Raw genomic sequence first — 7,500 nt, 5'->3', positions numbered from 1 at the left:
CACAATAAAAGAGTTTTAATTGTCTAATTAATGCCAAGTGGAATGTTACAGCGTTTCTAAATCTTCACGGTAGTTATCGGTGTTTTTCGCTACTGAAGTGTGAAAAGCCTATCTGATTGTCAAGAACACAAGCGACCCGCTGAAACTAACGGTCAGACGGTTTCTTTGAACTTTGTCACGGTGCGAATAGAGCCCCCGAAGGGTCCCTGGTAAATTTAGTGATTCTCACTTAAGCGTTTTAAAATTCTACATTTCCGGTTGTATCTTGCTGAAAATTCTTCCCCAAGATAATTAGGATATCTTATGTAACCTAACAAGTATATTTCTCATTACTTGGTAACCAAATTTAAACTGATACTCTACAAATTGTGTTGATATCTGTGTACATTTCATATATTGTATCAAAAGAAAAAAAAACCTTCAGTTTTACAGATGTAATTTAGGAAACAACTTTAACGTAGATTGCATAGAAAATTAAATACAAAACTAAAATAATATACTCAATAGTAAGCCTGAAAACAATCAAGCACTAAATATGACACCAAATTTTATAATTTGAATATCATTTTTGAATTCATGAACCACAATTTAGACAAATTATTCATATCCTTTACAATCTCTCAATAATTATAAACTTTTTATAATTTATCTGATTACTGAAAATGATAACACTACACAATGGCAAATGTATTTCCTGAAATGTGATTCTAAACTCAACAGAAACCACGATATTTTCATTCAAACACAAAAGAGTAAACTTTTGAAACGGTGAATCTTTTATGAAACATTTCCTCACTGAGAAAAATTCCCATGTTTATGATTGCAGGCCTTTTCTCACATGTCAACCCGTCTTGATCGCTCGCAGACGACAGCTTGGTTGGGATTACACTAAAAGCTGACAAATGATCAGAAAAAGTCGGCCTATTCTTCTCCCAAAGTCAATATATATATATATATATATATATATATATATATATATATATATAATACACCCATCCCACAAAAATCAACAACAAAAATCTTGCAAACCTCGTGATGAAATTTGAGTTCTGCTCAAGACTTTTTTTTTTTTTTTTGGTGCGCATTACAAAAAACTAATGAACCGTAACATTTCTGTCTCTGTCAAGCAAATACTACCGAGTAATATTTTGGAAGAAAATAAGCAAACTGGACAATATTCCTAAACGTCGTGTCAGTCAGACTGGATTAGCCACTTCACCAGAGGGGTTTTACATCGAACTTCTCCCGCAGAGACGCAATGATAAAGGTATAAACCAGGGGGGGAAAACACCCATATACAGTATCGAAAGACGAAAAATATTCAATCGGTTTAACGTTGGTGTAATATCACTTACCATGTGCACTCCGTAACAAGCCTCTGAAACCCCCACAGATAGATCACCATAAGTGTAATAAAATAATAGTGAAACATATATATAATTAGAATCCAAAATATGAAATTCCAGCATTTCAGTTACTGCAAGACACACACATTCTGAATGTGTAGCAAGTAGTAAGAGAAAGAACGAAGAATTCAAGCCAATATAACGCCGATTTGATTCTAGTCAATAAACTTTATTCTCTATTTATAAAAAGGACTTCTCTTAGCCCTGTGTAATATGTAACTTGATAAGAAAAGTTTCATTCAAATTTCGAACAATATATTTTGTACTCGCAGATAATAGCTACAAATACCATTCAAGGGCATGAATAGGCCTAACTATAGATTTTCACGGACGGACAAAAGAGAACTGGCACAACATTGGAGAACGGCTTATATTATATCAACGCAGACCGACAATTAAACAACCCATTCCACTGCCTTATTGTGGAGGCAGCATGTAGGGGAACTTTTCACTGATTGGTTCTTGCTAATTGGAGAATGCAATAGATTATTATTACAGGGGAAATTAATTTGTTACAATTTATCAGTTTTCTTGCGCAATAGATCGGGACAACTGATGGAGTAACGATCTAGAACACCCAGCTTTTTGCTCAATCGATTTGTTTCGGCCAAACGAACGCGGACTGAAAATCCAGGGTATATTTACGCCCCTGGCGAAGCTCGTCCATTAGCAGAAATGGATACATATTTACACAAGAATTTAAAAAATAAACAATGACCAGCGATGTTTGGATAAAAGCCCCGGTGTAATCCTACAAAGAATGTTTTACTGAACCCCGTTCTGGATCTGGCTAGCTACTGTAGAAATAGAACCCCGGCTATCAACACATAAGCTGTTGTCTTGCACATCTAAATTATCATTATAATTAACACAGATAATTCTGATCGTTCAAACAATCCCAGCGATTGTGTACTCACTGTTATAACGCAACAGCTGCAGAAGTCTCCACACACGACAGAATGAAATATACCTGTATTCCAAGCATCCAATGCACCTACTCTCTATATAGTTTTAAGTAAAGAAATGCATATAGGCAAACTTTTAAGAATCACCTCCAGACGTAAATATATCAATGTTACACAGGAGATAGCGAAAAGGGATCATATGCTAATTAGTATCTCATTTCTTGGTGTGATATTTTGGTGGATGCTTTTGTCTATACCGATGATTACGTTGGAAACACGACATTCTTAAATGAATGCAAACAGTGACAACACAAGGTTCACATGAATGATATTTCCGAAAGCTGTTACACGTGCCTAGTGATGTAACGTTTCCAACAGATTCAGAAAAAAAAACCTTTAAAGATTCCATTTTCTTCATAAAAACAAAAAGTGTGGGGTAGCAAACTGTCTTATGTCAACAAGAGAGTATTTGTTTGGCAAATTTGTGGGAAAAGTATTAAAAGAGATCAAAGCTAATTCGCAAATTCTTTTGATTTTTAATTATGTCTGTGTCAACATTTTGACGTTATTGACGGGATGTTTACGCTAAGGCTTGAGTCCACTGCTTGCGCTCTGCTTACACTAACTGGGTCTTGTTTTAACAGACTACAAATTAAGAAAAATCCCCCGTGGCCTGAAACAAAAATTTAAGATTTTTTGTAAATAGTTTTAACAAAACTCTCATCGTAAAGAGCTTTACTTCTTCTTCTAGTCTATCCAGTAGATACACAAAACAACAAAAGAGGCTAGCTTGAAACAATATTGCAACTGCAAATTAAAATTACGCACAGGAGGTATTAAATAAATTATGACATATTTCCATTCTATTAAATCTTATTCAAATAAAAACATGTTAAAGAAAATCAATGCATTTTAGACAGATTACCATTCTTATATTCTACATAAATTCTGCAACTTTTCCAGAAACACGTAAGTAAATAGGACGAGCAGTCATTTAATGTTTGGAAACATGTGGAATTGCAATACTGAGTGCACACACGTGAATTGGTAGGTGCAAAGGTCTCAATTCTGGTGACAATCCGTGTTTAAGGATATATACTATACCGTCATAACGACTAGCTTCCTTTTAAAACATGAAGAGAAATATAGATATCAGCAATATTTGTTTTTATTGCCTAGTTGAGTAGCTCAGTGGGTTTGAATCCAGCAGGGATTTTTAATCCCCCCCCCTCCGATTACTGCATTTTTGAATAAATAAAGTAAATTAGGAAGTTTTCAATCTCTAAATATTGTTGTACATATTTTCCACTTTTCATTCATGAAAGGTGAAGATAACGAACAGTGGTCAGTCTCATAACTCCTATAAGCAATACAAAATAGATAGTTGGGCAAACACGGACCCCTGGACACACCAGAGGTGGGATCAGGTGCCTAGGAGGAGTACACATTCCCTGTCGAGCGGTCACATTCATATCAAATTTCTCTAGTGTCTTTTTACTCCTTAAGGTATCCATTGTATAACGAAAGGATAATGCACAATTTTGAATTAAGGATTTACATTAAAATAAATGTTAATTGTTAAATAATGATAGAAGTGAAGTAGATGAAATTCACATGACTGGTAAATGATTAGAAGCTGGTTTTTTTTTTTTTTTTTTTGGCACTTGATACTTTTCAGAAGAGTTATCTGCCCGTTGTAAAAATAAGAAAAATGTAATTTGCTAAACATGTGTGCGGGATATGATTAATGTTATTTCATAAAGAGAAAGTATATGTTACTTTCTACCAAGAGATTTGTATTAAAATATAATTTCTTTTAGAAATATCTTAATAAAACATGCTCTTTCCACATACTTCAATGTAAAATTCTAGGTGATGTAAAACAAAATTTTGAAAAAGCTCATGTTGGGTTATTTATTTGATGAACCCTTCAAAATGATACCATGATTACAAAAATCCCACCATCCATTTACTAGGTATGAAATATGGTCTTTATATATAGTTAACAGTGATTTTTTAAAGGCTAAAATGCCACCGATATTCGGCTGTTTCCCCTCACTAAAATTAGCTATTTTTTCCCAATTTCAAATCTAGGGAAATTAGGCCATTAAAAAAAAGGTTACCGTATATTTCTGACAGAGCAAATACGTTTTTTCTTTTCTTCAGTTTTATTCTCCAAACCACTGCACATGCAAAAGGTTTTGTAAAGAATATGTAAACCAATAGAGGCATCCATATAAGCAGATATGCAGCGAAGTATATAGCTTCCAGATGCACATCAAGCCATATTGTTTAAAATTTATTTTGACCGCCATTTTTTTGTAGGGTCAGGCTAATAACAGGAAGTGGCCAACAGTATAGGGTTTTACTAAAATTCGAAAAATACAAAGCAGGAGAGACATTCTGGAAACTTGATTATTAATAGAATACTAGTATTTACAAGATTATGGGTACAAATGCTTTATGAAATTAGACATAAAGTATTTCTTAGAAAAAGTAAATAATATATATACAAGGTGTGACTTCCAATACATATTTAATGTTAAAGAATGATTTATTTTATGATTTTAATTCAGATCTGAAATAAACCTCAATTAAGAAATTGTTATTTGATTATTTTATGCATCTTTACCATTTTAATTTACTATGAATGATTTTTCCCAATTTGAGGAAAATGTCGCTAATTTTTCCCAATTCAAAAGGAGTGGTGGTAGTTTGAAAAACAAAAAAATAAATCACTGGTTAATCTGATCTACCTACCTACAATGCACATGTACACGTTTTCAGCGTTATATCACCACTGTCTAGCAGAGTGCTTGGTATGATGGATGCTGAAATACGGCAACCATCTGGCATTTCATTTCATAAATTAGATATTACTTTTCATGTGACACTTTATCAAGACAAACATATCCGAACTATGTTAAAGACGTAAGAGCCTGACAGTCTGCAGGAGTGTCAGAACATAAAACATAACTGGATTAGATGAAACATACTGATAAATGACAGAACGGCAGAGTCAAAGTGTAATATCGCTACAAACCACCTGCGATTTTCTCATTTTGTTATAACCGAAAAAACTGAACATGAATTATGATACCTAAAGCAAAAGAGAGTGAGTTGTTTTCAAAGTCGGAATAACTGACGAGAAATGGGGAAGGCACTAGTGGTACTATGCATCCTTGATTTGCAATATGAATGATTATGGAGATCTCCACAGCAGTAATTGTATTTATATATACGGTAATGAATTCAGAAGATGACCCAGAGAAGGAAATCACAGGAACCCTTCATCCATGATCCAACATAGGAGCGATCGATTGATTGAATATTGTTTTACGTCCCTCTCGAGAATATTTCACTCATATGAAGACGTCATCACTGCAGGTGAAGGGCTGCAAAATTTAGGCCTATGCTCGGCGCTCATGGCTATTGAGCAGGGAGGGATTTTTATCGTGCCACACCTGCTGTGTAACGGGACCTCGGTTTTTGCGGTCTCCTTCGAAGGACCGCCCCATTTAGTCGCTTCTTACGACAAGCAAGGGGTGCTCAGGACCTATTCTAACCCGGATCCCCACGGGACAGGTGCATTTTATATTTGCACTAAGTCCATTGATTTACATGGCTTGTCAGTGGTCAATACTCCAACCGTAGATCGCCTAAATAGAGAGCTTGTCAGCGGCCAGTACTCCAACCGTAGACCGCTTAAAGAGAGAGCTTGTCAACGGTCAATACTCCAACCGTAAACCGGCTAAAGAGAGAGCTTGTCAACGGTCAATACTCCAACCGTAGACCGACTAACGAGAGGGCTTGTCAGCGGTTAATACTCCAACCGTAGACCGCCTAAAGAGAGAGCTAGTCAGCGGCCAGTACTCCAACCGTAAACCGCCTAAAGAGAGAGCTTATCAACGGTCAATACTCTAACCGTAAACCGGCTAAAGGGAGAGCTTGTCAACGGTCAATACTCCAACCGTAGACCGGCTAAAGAGAAACTTGTCAGCGGCCAGTACTCCAACCGTAGATCGGCTAAAGAGAGAGTTTATCAACGGTCAATACTCCAACCGTACACCACCTAAAGAGAGAGCTTGTCAGCAGCCAGTACTCGAACCGTAGACCGCCTAAAAAAAAAAAAAAAAAAAAGAGAGAGAGAGAGAGAGAGAGAGAGAGAGAGAGAGAGAGAGAGAGAGAGAAAGTTTGTCAGCGGCTAATACTTAAACTATAGAACGACTGAAAAGAGAGGGAAAGTAAGTGAATTTCTAACATTATTCAATACTGATATATAAAGCAAATTGAAACCATAAACCACAACAGTACGACATATGCACGTGGAAGACTTGCATAAACCACAACAGTACGACATATGCACGTGGAAGACTTGTTGAAAGGTGCAAGCAAACAACAATTCAGAAGACGTTGTGATGACTAACTTTCACTCTAAGAGGTACATACAAAAATTATAACTTTCCTAAACTTCCAACAAACTTGTCTCAGGTCATATAAGATGTATCTAAAGATGCTTGAATATAAAAACTACATTAACTTACGGGAGCAGATGTATCTGAAACCATGTAAATCACTGGACTTTGTGCAAATATAAAATGCACCTGTTCATATCTTCGCTCCTATTCTTAACTAAGTTTTATACCGTGTCTGGTATTTATGACTATGAATCTTCTAGTATCCGCGATTAATAACAGTTATTCCAGGGCTGATCCTATTAAACACGAAATCAGAAACTCTTCCCTCGCGACATTTTTCCAACGCCTCTTCCACTATGGAGCAATAACGGTTAGCAATATGAAAGAAATTCGACACCGATCGCTTCCGTTTGATAACTGGAAGGAAATGTGCATATTTCTAATGTAAAAAATATATATACATTGAATCCAAAAGCAAACAAAATTTAGAAAAAAGAATGAATATTAAAAAATAGAATATTGGTTTTCAATACATCCTATCTCCGCAATTAACAAATGAGTGTCGGTGCTTATCCATAACATATTGTATTATTATATATGTTGTCTCTGGTCTTAGGATCTTATTGAAGGTAGCAACTTTCTGGAAACGGATGCCTGAAAGTATAGCGATCTTGTCCTATCGCGAGAAATATAACGAGATTATCAAGCATTAATATAATATCCCTGATAAACCATATGCTAAGAGAAACATACCGCACACACAACAGTACT

The 7,500-nt window shown here is 35.6% G+C and overlaps 1 protein-coding gene across 1 annotated transcript in view; it reads right to left on the bottom strand.

Moving 5' to 3' along the window:
• Positions 1 to 940, bottom strand: part of LOC125659146 (transcription factor Sox-2-like) — a 4,941-nt gene extending 4,001 nt beyond the window's left edge. The window contains exon 1 of the mRNA XM_048890706.2: positions 1 to 940. This exon is cut by the window's left edge and continues 4,001 nt beyond it. The gene's annotated coding sequence lies outside the window, so the exon portion shown is untranslated.
• Between the last annotated feature and the right edge of the window lie 6,560 nt (positions 941 to 7,500).

The sequence above is a fragment of the Ostrea edulis genome, chromosome 9, assembly GCF_947568905.1.
Source record: "Ostrea edulis chromosome 9, xbOstEdul1.1, whole genome shotgun sequence".
In the NCBI taxonomy this organism is placed as follows: Eukaryota; Metazoa; Mollusca; class Bivalvia; order Ostreida; family Ostreidae; genus Ostrea; species Ostrea edulis.
The sequence above is the reverse complement of the archived record's forward strand: the minus strand, read 5'-3'. Positions and strand labels throughout refer to the sequence as shown.